Genomic DNA, 13,184 nt, shown 5'->3' with positions numbered 1-13,184 from the left:
TACCCTAACCCTAACCTGTACCCTAACCATAACATGTACCCTAACCCATATCCATACCCTAACCTGTACCTACCACATACCCGACCTGTAACTGGTACCTGTAACCGTACCCGAACCCTACCCCGTACCCTAACCCTAACCTGTACCCTAACTCTAATAGGTACCCTACCCACAACTTAAACCTAACCCATAGCCATACCCTAACCTGTACCCTAACCCGTACCTGAACCCGTACCCCGTATCCTAACCGTAGCACGTACTCCAACCCTAATGGATACCCTAACACATATCCTAACCCTAAACCGTAGCCATACCCTACTCTGTACCCTAACCCCACCCGAACCCTAACCCTAACCCTTACCCTAACTGTACCCTAACCCTACACTGTACCCTAACCCGTACCCGTACCCTAACCCTCACTCTAACCTCTACCCTAATCCTAACCTCTACCCTAACACTAACATGTACCCTAACCCGTAGCCGTACCCTATCCTGTACCGTAACCCATACCCGAACCCTAACCTGTACCCGTACCTGTACCCGAACCCTGCCCCATTCCCTAACCCTAACCCGTAGCCATACCCTAACCTGTACCCTAACTCGTACCTGAACCCAAACCCTAACCCTATCCCATACCCGTACCCAAACCCTACCCCGTTCCCTAATCCTAACACGTACCCTAACCCTAACACATACCCTAACCCTAAACCGTAGCCATACCCTAACCTGTTCCCTAACCCCACCCGAACCCTAATCCTAACCCATCCCCTAACCCTAACCCATCCCCTAACCCTAACCCATACCCTAACTCTAACCCATACCATAACCCTAACATGTACATTAACCCATACCCTAACTCTAACCCATACCCGTAACCTAACCTCTACCTTAACCCGTACCCTAACCCTTATGCTAACCCTAACCTGTACCCTAATCCTAACCTGTACCCGAACCCTAACCCATACCCTAAACCCTAATCCTTACCCTTAACTTAATTTTTTTTTGTATTTAAAAAAATATTTTTCTGGGGTTAAAACAAATTAGCAGAACAATAAAATAAGACAGAAAGTAACCTGAGTGTCCCTCCAAAAGCTAAGTCTGAAATACTTGGAACTTCTGTTCTACGGACTGTTATGTAGCCTATAAAAGGTGTGAGAGTTCAACCTGTTTTTCTACAGTGAGAAACATGATGTTCCACATGTAAGGAACACCTGAATAAAATGAGAAAGCTATACATTATGCTGGTCATTTCAGGGAGTGCGGAAGGATGGCAAGTGTTAAAATATTTTCTTTTCCTTTAATCTTTTTAAATTTCACTTGTTACAAAGAACTTGAATTATAATTGTACTTTTAAAAAGTAACAATGGAAATTTAAAAGAAAAAATGTATATTGTGTGTTTAACTACATTTCGTAGAACTATTATCCCTGAATCATAATTCTGTTAGTACACCAGTATAGAGATTAGTTCTTTTTTTTTTTTTTTTTTTTTTTGCGGTACGCGGGCCTCTCACTGCTGTGGCCTCTCCCGTTGCGGAGCACAGGCTCCGGCCGCTCCGCGGCATGTGGGATCTTCCCGGACCGCGGCACGAACCCGTGTCCCCTGCATCGGCAGGCGGACTCTCAACCACTGCGCCACCAGGGAAGCCCGAGATTAGTTCTTAATATTTAGGTGAGAACCAGTTCCTTCTGTTTTTGAGAATAATTCTGTGAACTCATTTCCAGTAATGGCACTCTTCCCCAAATCAAAGGTTTAACAAGGGAGATGCAGGCAGAATAATCATGAAAACACAAAGCAATACAACAGCAACAAAAAATTTCTAACTTCCAATAACAGCTCAATTTACAAGAGGGTTTATATATTCAGAAGAAAAGCATTCCCCCTTGACTTTCTAACCAGTCAAAATCTATGTATTCTACAGAAAATCTGTGATGTTATTCCCATAAATCTACCCTTTACTGCTTCTGTCTCCCTTAGATTTCCTAAGCACTAGTGTTTTAATGTACAGGTTAAAAACAAAATCCTAATGTGATTTATTTATAATGTGTGTGTTCTTTGTCTTATCCTAGAGTCTAAAGTCTTCTCCTTGGCTGGACCCCAAATAATATTCCTTTCCGTGCTAAGTGATATCTGGAGAATGGAAGAGGTTTAATAAATAGCCTAACTCTAAAGCATACCCTAACCCTAACCTGTACCCTAACCCATACCCTAACCCATACCCTAATCCTAACCCGTACCCTAACCCTAACCCATAGCCGTACCCTAACCTGTACCCTAACTCGTACCCTAACCCGTACCCTAAGCCTAACCCTAACCCCTAACCCCTAGCCCTAGCCCTAACCCATAACCCCTAACCCTAACCCCTTACCCCTAACCCTAAGCAAGTCCACAAGTAAACCTCTTGCCCTCTTGGAGAGAGTGATTTAATTTTAAAGAGTAAAGACACAATCAGCTCAGTAATTGGCCACGGGGTCTTGAGGGGCCAAGGCTAACCTGAGCTGGGGGAACATGGATGCTTGCCTGGAAGCTCAGAGGCCAAGGGCTGTTCTGAGACCTGCTTATACACCCATGCAGATGGAACAAAGGATCCATCCAGTCTCAGGAGGGCCCCACCAGCCCTCAAGAACACAGCACCGGACTTCCCTGGTCGCGCAGTGGTTAAGAATCTACCTGCCAATGCAGGGGACATGGGTTTGAGCCCTGGTAGAGGAAGATCCCACATGCCGCGGAGCAACTAAGCCCGTGCGCCACAACAACTGAGCCTGAGCTCTAGAGCCTGCGAGCCACCATTACTTAGCCTGCGCTCTAGAACCCGCGAGCCACAACTGCTGAAGCCCACGTGCCTAGAACCTGTTCTCTGCAACAAGAGCAGCCACTGCAATGAGAAGCCCCCACTCACCGCAACTAGAGAAAGCCTCCGCGCAGCAATGAAGACCCAACACAGCCAAAAATAAACTAATTAATTAATTTTTTTAAAAAAAGGCAGCACCTGGGGGCTGGCAGATTGATGCACCAAGTCTTATATAAACACACACACGTCTACTTAGTACCTGCATGTCAGGGCCATGCTGGACCTGGGGCTGCCCAGACAGAGTGGGGCCTGCATCACACTTCCCAGAACGGAGGGTGGAGGGAAACCCTGCATGACCTCTGAAGCCCTAAGAACACTTGACTAAGGCTGAGCTCAATTTGAAACAGTGAGTGACCAGAGCAGACATTTCATTCATCTATCAATCAGAATCCAGGACTGGAGGAGCAGAAAACAACGGCCGAGCTCAACCTTGACGCTAATCCTGACATGGATCCTCACCCTAAACTCTGGTCCTGACCCGAAGTCCTGACCTAACCTTAGCCCTAACCCGTACCCTAAACCTGTACCTTACCCTAACCCATACTCTACCCGTATCGTACCTGTACCTCAATTCTAACCCATACCCTAACACCCACTCTAACACAGAACGCTAACACCCTGAGACCAAAACCATAAACCTTAACCAATAAGCAAAACCATAACCATAACCAAACCATAAACCATAAAATACATTCATTAACCATACACATAAATAAGTCATAACCATAAAACATAACCATAAAACGTAAACCCTAACAGCAATCATAAACCATACACAGCCTCAGCCCTCACACCAGTCCCAGCCCTAATGCTAACCCTCCAAACCACTTACACTGAGCCAAATCTAATCAAATTATACAAATACATCTTTAAAAAGAAAACTATGGAATTCTCTGGTGGCCCAGTGGTTAGGACTCTGTGTTTTCACTGCCAAGGGCTCAGGTTCGATCCCTGACTGGGGAACTAGGATCCCACAAGCCATGGGATGTGGCCAAAATAAATAAATAAATAAAATGAAATAAAACCACTATTTAAAAAAAGATTTAAAAATAAAGACAAAAAAGAAAACTACCCCAATATAACTTATAAATATGAATGTAAAAATCTATCATAAAATAATAGCAACATGAAACCAACAGAACTTTAAATGGATAATGCCATAAGCAAGTATCTCTACACCAGAAGTTTCAGGTTGCTCAACATATTAAAAGTAAGCAATGTAATAAATCACAATAATGGTATGAAGTAAAAACACATACTCATATCAATTAATGCAAAAAAACTACAATGAAAATCCAGTGTTATTTCATGATAAACACTCAAGAAAGCAGGACTAAAAGGAAATTTGTTCAATATGGAAAAGAGTAGTACAAAAAGCCACAGCAAACATCATGCTCAACGTTAAACACTGAAAGATTTACTCCTGAAATCAGGAGCAAGGCCAGGAAGCTGGCCCCCATCACCGTTACTCAGTAGTGACTGGAAGTTCTACCCAGACTCTTGAGGAAAAAATTAAAGGCATCCGTGGGTGAATGGAAAAATTAAAACTGTGTCTCTTCACAGAACATAGGTCACATCATCTTATATATAAAACTACCTAAAATCAGCAAAGAAATTATTTGAGCTAATCAACTAATTAAGCAAAGTTATAGAACAAAATATCAATTCATGAAAATCTGTCTTATATGTATATGCTAGCAAAAAATAATCTGAAAAAGAATTTATGAAAACAATTCCATTTTAAATAATGTCAACATCAATATTTAGGAGTATATTTAATCAAGGTACAAGACTTGTTTTATGCATGTAAAGTTGTATGTTTGAAATTACTGGAAAGTAAATTACTTTTCAAAATATCATGTATGCCAATAGCATGCCAGAAAAGCAGAGAAAAAATCAAACTTCCATATAGAAGCCAAGATTTACCCAGATCCAGTTCACCCAAAGTCCACATGTCATTTAGAGGCACTGTGGGAAGGTTATATTAGGAGCCACTGTCCTCCGTGTTGTGGACGACCTGGATATGATAGAAACAGTGGGATTTTTGAATTCCAATTTTCCACCTCATTCCACAAAAAAAACTATTAGAACTAATAAATGAATTCAGTAAAGTTGCAAAATCAATACACAGAAATCAGTTGTATTTCTAAACACTAATAATGAACCATCAGAAAGAGAAAGAAAGCAACCCTATTTACAAATGCATCAAAAAGAACAAAATACCTGAGAATAAAGTTAACCAAGGATGTGAAAGACCTGCACACTGAAAACTTTAAGACATTGACGAAGAAATTGAAAAACACACGAATAAATGGAAAGACATCCTGTTCTCAGGGAATGGAACAATTAATATTGTTAAAATACCCATTCTACCCAAAGCAATGGACACAGTGAATGCAACCCCTCCCAAAATTCCACGGTATTTTCCCCCAAAATAGAGCAAATCCTCCTAGTATCTGTGTGGAGCAACAAAGGACCCCAAATAGCCAAAGCGACCCTGAAAAAGAGAACAGGCTGGAGGCATCTCCCTCCCTGACTTCACACTACCTCACGAAGCTACAGTCCCCAAAACAGTGCGGAAGTGGCTCAAAACAGGCACAGGGACCATAGGAACAGGACAGAGAGCCCAGAATTCAGCCCACACGGACGGGGTCAGTTAATTTATGACAAAGGGACCAAGGACACACCACGGAGCACGACACTCCCCACAGTAAATGGTGCTGGGAAAACTGGACACCCCATAACTCATGCTGGCTACCCTGCACACAAACCTGACCAAAAACCCAGCTTTCCACACCAAGCCCTTCCTCGGTCACATGAAGAGGGACCCCCTCAGCCGTCAGTCGCCCACAGAGAGCTTCTCCCCACTTTTCCTCACTGTCTCCTCACCTTTCCCTCAGGCATCACCTGGGTCCTCAGGAAACCTGTTCCCTAGTCAGCGTGGGCGCAGCCCCACTTTGTCCTGAAGTCGAAACCCCAGCGAGTCCTAAGGAGACGGAGACCGAGCTCCTCTCAGCAGAGACGCTGAGCCGGGCGTCCCACCCGAAGCCCCCGCCCCCGCGCCGGAGGAGGCACAACTCCTCTCAGCTGCGCTCAGAATCGAGTCCGCAGGGAACAGGCATACGCTGTGGGTCAGAGAGGGGAGCTTGGCGCCACCATGTGGTCAGTGCAGGAAGTGCAGGCAGCGCCTCCCTCACAGGTCACTGGAGACAGCGGCTCCTACTGACAGAACTGCTGAATCCATTAAACTGGAAATTCAAACTGAAATGGAGTCTCTATCCCAAACGTTTTCCAAAATTAGTTAAGGAACAATTAATTGGAAACCATTTGGAATGAAATGAATGTAGATGCAAACTTTACAACTTATACCAAATTCACTCAAAGTTATTCAGAGGCAAATTTTATTTTATTTTATTATTTATTTTTGACTACGTTGGGTCTTCGTTGCTTCATGGGGGCTTTCTCTAGTTGCGTCGAGTGGGGCTACTCTTCGTTGCGGTGCACGGGCTTCTCATTGCGGTGGCTTCTCTTGTTGGGGAGCACGGGCTCTAGGCGCGCAGGCTTCAGTAATTGTGCCGAGCAGGCTTAGTTGCTCTGCAGCATGTGGGATCTTCCCGGACCAGGGATCGACCCCTTGTTCCCTGCATTGGCAGGCGGACTCTTAACCACTGCGCCACCAGGGAAGTCCCCACAGGCAAATTTTAAATACAAAACTATTCAAAATTATAGAAGAAAATTGACATGAGCTTGGGTTTGCCCATGTAAATCATGAACTTTGGAGTTTTAACACACAACACAAAAAGGCAATCTAAAAATGAAAACAAGCAATAACATGGACTTAATTAAAGATTTGTACTCTGTGAATGACCTTACTCAGAAAATCAAAAGACAAGTCACAAACCAGGAGAAAAATATTGGCAAACACATATCGAATAAACGTTTTTTATCAAAACATACAAATAACTCTAACACAAACAACCCAATTAAAATAGGGAAAGATCTGAATGGACACCTGGCCAAAGAAGATACACGGACAGTACACAAAACTATGCCCAGGACTAGGGGGCAGAAAAACAATGGTCCAGCTCAACTCCCTGAGCCATTTGTAACTGTGGACTAGTCCTGTCCTTCGTGGAGGTGTCAGAGACATGGAGAGAGAGGAAGGGGAAGAGGCCCAGTTATGCTTAAACCTAACTCTAACCCTGACCATTCCGGCCACTTTCATTTGACATGGTTTAAGAAGTCCTAGTCATAGTAATTAGATTTTAAAAAAATAAAAATAAAAGGAATCTCATGGCAGAAGAAAAAGTAAAACTGTCACTGTTTGCAGATGACAGGGTGCTCTATACAGAAAACCTTGAAGATGACACCCAAAGCCAAATAGAACTCATCAGAAAGCACAGTTAAGTTGCAGCACACAAAATCAATCTACAGAGATCGGTTGCATCTCTATACACCCACAACCAAATGTCAGAATGAGAAATTAAGAAAACAACCCCATGGACAATGACATTAACAAAGATAAAATGCCTGGGAATACATCTAACCGAGGAGGTGAAAGACCTATACTCAGAAAACTGGAAGACATTGATGAAAGAGACTGAAGACGACACAAATGGAAAGACATAACCATGCTCATGGATGAGAAGAATTCGTATTGTTAAAAGGATTCCACACTCCAAGGCTATCTAGAGATTTGATGCCATTTCTAGCAAAATACCAATGGAATTTTTAGGAGAACTAGAACAAGACATGAAGCCATAAAACTCCTAGAAGAAAACAAGCAGTACACTCTTTGACATCAGTCTTAGCAATGTTTTTTGGACCTGTCGCCTCAAGCAAGGGAAACAAAGGCAAAATAAGGCAATGGGACTCCATCCAACTGAAAAGTTTTTCAATGGCAAAGGAAACCATCCACAAAACAAAAAGGCAGCCTACTGAATGTGAGAAATATTTACAAACAATATGTCTGGTAAGTGGTTCATACACAAAATAGACCAAGAACTCACTCACACAAGTCAGCCTCCAAAAAAAAAAAACCCAAATAAAATATTGGCAGAAGACCAAACATGTTTCCAAAGAATATATAGAGTTGACCAAAAGACACATGAAAAGATGGTCAACATCACTCATCATCAGGGAAATGCACATCCAAACCACAGTGAGATTATCACCTCACACCTCAAAGAATGGCTACCATCTAAAAGACAACAAATAACAAGTATTGCTCAGGATGTGGAGAAAGGGGAACCCTCATGCACTTTTGTTGGGAATGTTCATTGGTACAACCACTATGGAAAACAATATGGAGGTTCCTCAAGTAATTAAAAATAGACCTACCATATGATGCAGGAATTACACTTGGGGGCATCTTTCTGAAGGAAACCAAAACACAAATTCAGAAAGATACATGCAGCCTTATGTTCATGGCAGCTTTATTGGCAATAGTCAAGATGTGGAAGCCACCAAAGTGTCCATCAATAGACGATTGGATAAAGAAGTTTTCATGTATATGTATGAAAACTGGACACACACACACACACACACACACTGGAATATTACTCAGCCATAAAAAGAATGAAATCTTATGGCAGCATGAATGGACCTAGAGGGCATTATGCTAAGTGAGATGTAGCAGACAGAGAAAGACAATTACCTTACGATATCACTTATATGTAGAATCTACAAAACAAAACAAATGAACAAACACCACAAAACAGAAATGGACTCATAGATGCCAAGAACACGCTGGTGGCTGCCAGATGGGAGGGAGTGGAGGGATGTGTGCACTAGTTGAGAAAGATCGAGAAGTTCCAAATTCCAGTTATAAAACAAAAGTCCTGGGGTGTAGTTTACAGCATAGGGAATAGAGTCCGTAATACTGTAATAACATTGTATGGTGACAAATTGTAACTAGACTTATCTTGGTGATCATTTTGTAGAGTATAAAAATATCAAGTCACTACGTTGTGTTCCAGAAAACTAATATATAATATTGCCTGTCAAGTATACACCAATTTTACAAAAGAAGAGAAAACACTATCTTAAAAAGAGGAGGGGGTTATAAAGCAGAAACTAACACACCATTGTAAAGCAATTATACTCCAATAAAGATTTTTTAAAAAAAAAAACCTCAGGTATAAAGAGAAAAAAAAAAAGAGAAGGGGGAACTTCCCTGGTGGCGCAGTGGGTAAGACTGTGCTACCAATGCAGGGGGCCGGGGTTTGATCCCTGGTCAGGGAACTAGAACCCACATGCATGCCACAACTAAGAGTTCACATGCCACAACTAAGAAGCCCACCTGCCGCAACGAAGTAGCCCACATGCTGCAACTAAGGAGCCCGCCTGCCGCAACTAAGACCCGTTGCAACCAAATATATAAATAAATATATATTTTTTAAGTGTTGGGGAATTCCCTGGTGGTCCAGTGGTTAGGACTCTGTGCTTTCACTGCTGAGGGTGCAGGTTCAATCTCTGGTCAGGGAACTAACATCCGGCAAGCTGCACGCTGCAGGCAAAAAAAATTTTTTTAATTAAAAATGTGTAAAAATGAGTGTGGTGAGATAAAGAGCGGGCGTCAGATGAAACTTTGAAAGGATGCTGATTGAAAGGCCAAGTGCCTCCTGAAGTTTGACTCTCAAGTGGCCCAGGCAAATTGAGGACTTGAAGAGGAGGAGTCATGTGATGCTACTGGAATGTTCATTTGTTTCTTTGTTTAAATGGGGTTTATTATTTTTTTAAAGAAGTTTTGAATTCACGGCAAAATTGGGCAGAGTACAGAGAGGTGCCACGTGCCCCCTGCTCTGCTGTTACTGCTCTCTCCATCCACCCCCTCCGCCCACCCACACAGGTGCTCAGAGTTTCCCTCTCCCCAACTAGCCTATCAACATTCTGTGTGTTGGTCATTATCGCTGAATCTACATGGACACATCATGGTCATCAGAGTCCAGAGTTTACACTAGGGTTCACTCCTGGTGTTGTACATTCTATGGGTTTTGACAAATGTATCTCGCCATGAATGTATCACAATGAATAGTTTCACTGCCTTGAAAGTCCTCTGTGCTTGACCTGTTTATCATACCCCACCCCTTAACCCCGCCACAAACCCCTAGCAACCCACCCTTTCCGTGGTTCGCCTTTTCCCGAATGTCATAGGTAGTTGGTACCCTAAGCTATGCCACCTTTCCAGACTGGCTTCTTTCAGTGAGTGACATGCAGTTAAGGTGCCCCACCTGTCACCCCGTGGCTCCCTCTCTCTCTCATTTTTCTTTTCAGTGCTGAAGAACATTCTGCTGCATGGATGGAGCCCCGTCTATCTGTCCATTCACCTCCCGAAGGACATCTTGGTTGCTTCCAGGTTCTGGCAGTTATGAATAAAGCTGCCGTAAACGTCCAGAGGCAAGTTTCTGTGTAGATGGAAGCATTCGACTCGTTTAGGTCCATCAGTACCAAGGAGTTTGAGGGCTGGATCGTAGAGGATGAATGCGTTTCATTTTGAAAGACGCAGCCCACGTTCACAGAGCTTCTGAAGATGGTCGCTGAGAGCATGTCAGCATGCTGAGGACTCAAGCCAACGAAGCAGGTAGAATTCAAAGGTGCCGGCGGGGAAGATGTGGCGAGACCGAACCTGACCTCCACCCTCTTAGAGCTGACGGCTGGTCCTGAGAATTAAATGGGCGTGAAACAGACTCACAGGACGGAACCATACACATTTATTTCCCACAAGTTTTACCTGACCAGGGCGCCCTCTAAGGAAATGAAGAAAGACCCAGAGAAGTGGCGAAACCTAAATTCTTTTCTGTTGGGTTGAACACAGAGGCGATTGTGGAAAAGGAACTACACTATGTGGGGAGGCTAAGGAGGTTGAGAATTAGGTTGAACAAGGTCTGTTTGCACAGAATTCTCTCACTCTCCACTCTCTGCCCTTGACAATCGCAATGTCACTCTCCTTCCAGCAGAGGGAAGGCGTCTTCCTCTGGGGGTGGGGCCGGGGGACATGTTATCTGCTGCTTCCAGGAAGAAAGAGGAGAAGGCTCAGAACGCCCTTCTGCACCTGCTGTATTGTGGAGGGAGGAGGAGTTGTTTTTGCTTTGTTTTTTGAAGTGTCCGTAGCTCAAGACAATATTCTGGTTTCCTTTACATCTAAGTCCTTTACCTGGGGTTAGGCTTCTGACAAGAGGAGGGACACATGTTTCTGACATGACGGGCGGGGCAGGCAAGGAGGGATAAGATGGGTGCGGGCCTGTGCCTGTTCTCTTCTCATGTGTTGGGAAGATGATTCTGCTTGCCAAATGGGATCTAACTTCTCCATGAACGATCTAGCAAGATATCAGCTGAAAAGAGGAAGAGTAAAGGTCAGAGAAATGTGGAGAAGATCGCTGACAGACGCTGGGGTCTCCTGAGCAGTGATTTTATCGGAGGCGCATGCACATCTCTGGTCTCTGAACCACCGTGTTTAAGGCCGATTTGGTGTGTAGGCCATTTTCAATGTACGGTGGTACCATCAGGCCACTTCGGGGTACTGTCTCCGGCTCACCTGAGTGGTGCCGTCGTGCCCACATAAGACGGGGCTCACCCGGGGTTGGCATGGTGCCAGAGAAAGGGAGACAGCGGTATGTCATTGAGCTTAAGGTATTTCTAAGAGAGTGGCTCTCTGGAGAGGTTGAGGTGGAAGGAGGCCAGCTGGATGTCTGTCTGCTTGTTTGTTGGGTATTGGGGGGAGGGGCGTGTGCTGTTTATTTTCTGGATGAGGCGAAAGAACTCTTCAAATGCAGGTGTTTGTACAAGGGGTCTGGCAGGATGGGAGGGTGGGGCTCGGTCCATGTGCCAAGAAATCTAGAGAATCTATAGCGGCTCAGACTCAGGCCTTTTCTCATAAACAGGCAGGGAGAGGAGTTGGCTTTGTCATCACAAAGCTAACTAGCACCACAGTAGTCACGACAGAAGGTTCCCAGAATGAACTGATTTGCAGGAGCCAACACACACAAACTGGAAAAGCATTCCTCATAACCAAGGCCGGAGAATACCTGTGGTCCAAAAACCTCTTGAAGATCAATGTTCTAAAAAGAGAGCAAACACATGCAATTCCACTGAGAGGCCGTGCATATGGCCAGTGTATGTGAGAGATGCTCAGCCTCTCAGATGAGGACACAAGCAAACTAAACACTATGGAGACAGCTTTCGTCACCATCACGCTGGCAGGTTTCTAGTCTGGTGACCACCAGCCCAGGGGACAAAGTGAGGAAGAAGAGGCCCCAGCAGATCCCCTAGAGGGAAGAGTGACCAGACACTCCTCTCTGGGAGAACAGTGTGCAGGACCCATCAAAGTCCCACAGGTGTGACCCTTTACTAGCAGTGCTGACTCTTGGAGTCGATCCCACTACAATCCCTGCACCATTTTTCAAAGATGTCATTTCAAGGATACTCATCACAGCACTGGCTGAAACAGAAGGTGATTGGAAACAACACTAATGTTCATGGAGAGGGGGTGGGATCCATCAGTCCTGGTCCACACGGATGAATGGATGCTGTGCAGCTGGGAAAGTGGTTGCAGGGTCTCTACCTGACGACAGGGGAGACTTCAGGGTGTATATGTGGGATGCATGTAACCAACCGTCTGCACCCAGGATCCCATCTGTAAGACTGCATATATGTGAAATCAACATAGATGTAAATGAATCTGGTTGTGTGTGAGAGAGAGAGAGACAGAGAGAGAGACAGAAGGAGAGACAGAGTCTGAGAGAGATGCACCAAGCCATCCATGACAGTCGCCTCTGGGGGTGGGGTTTGCAAAGCTCTTCTCTTCTCCCTTAGGTGATACTTCAATTTTTATAATGTGTGTATTACTTTAATAATTCTACAAAGATTAAAGTCGTATGTCGCGTGATCCATTTGTTTTCATCTATGGAGTAACTAAAGTACATTATTTCTTTTTTATTTTTAAAAGATTTATTACAAGGACAATAAATACTTATGACAATAATGAATTCTAAAGGAATTAAGAATTAAGTAAATAACAAAGGCTTTCGGTGACTCAGTTCCAGGCCAGCTAGGTGGCAGTACACGGCAGGGTTGGGGCAAGTTTCTCCAGGAGGTTGTGTATGTTCTGAATCAGCATTCAGTAGAAGTGAGGAAAAAGGTGGATAAGACTTGTACACTGATCTTATGACATTGAGAAAACGCAAAAAGACTTGCACACTGAAAACAACAATAGCTTGTTAAAGAAATTAAGAAAAATTTCTAAATTTCTGGAAAATAATCCCATAGTCATGGGTCAGAAGTCTTAATTCTGTTAAGGTGGAACTACTCCATGAATAGATCTAAAGAGTCAAAGA

Source organism: Globicephala melas, chromosome 18 (assembly GCF_963455315.2).
Source record: "Globicephala melas chromosome 18, mGloMel1.2, whole genome shotgun sequence".
Taxonomy (NCBI): domain Eukaryota; kingdom Metazoa; phylum Chordata; class Mammalia; order Artiodactyla; family Delphinidae; genus Globicephala; species Globicephala melas.
Note: the sequence above shows the minus strand (reverse complement) of the source record.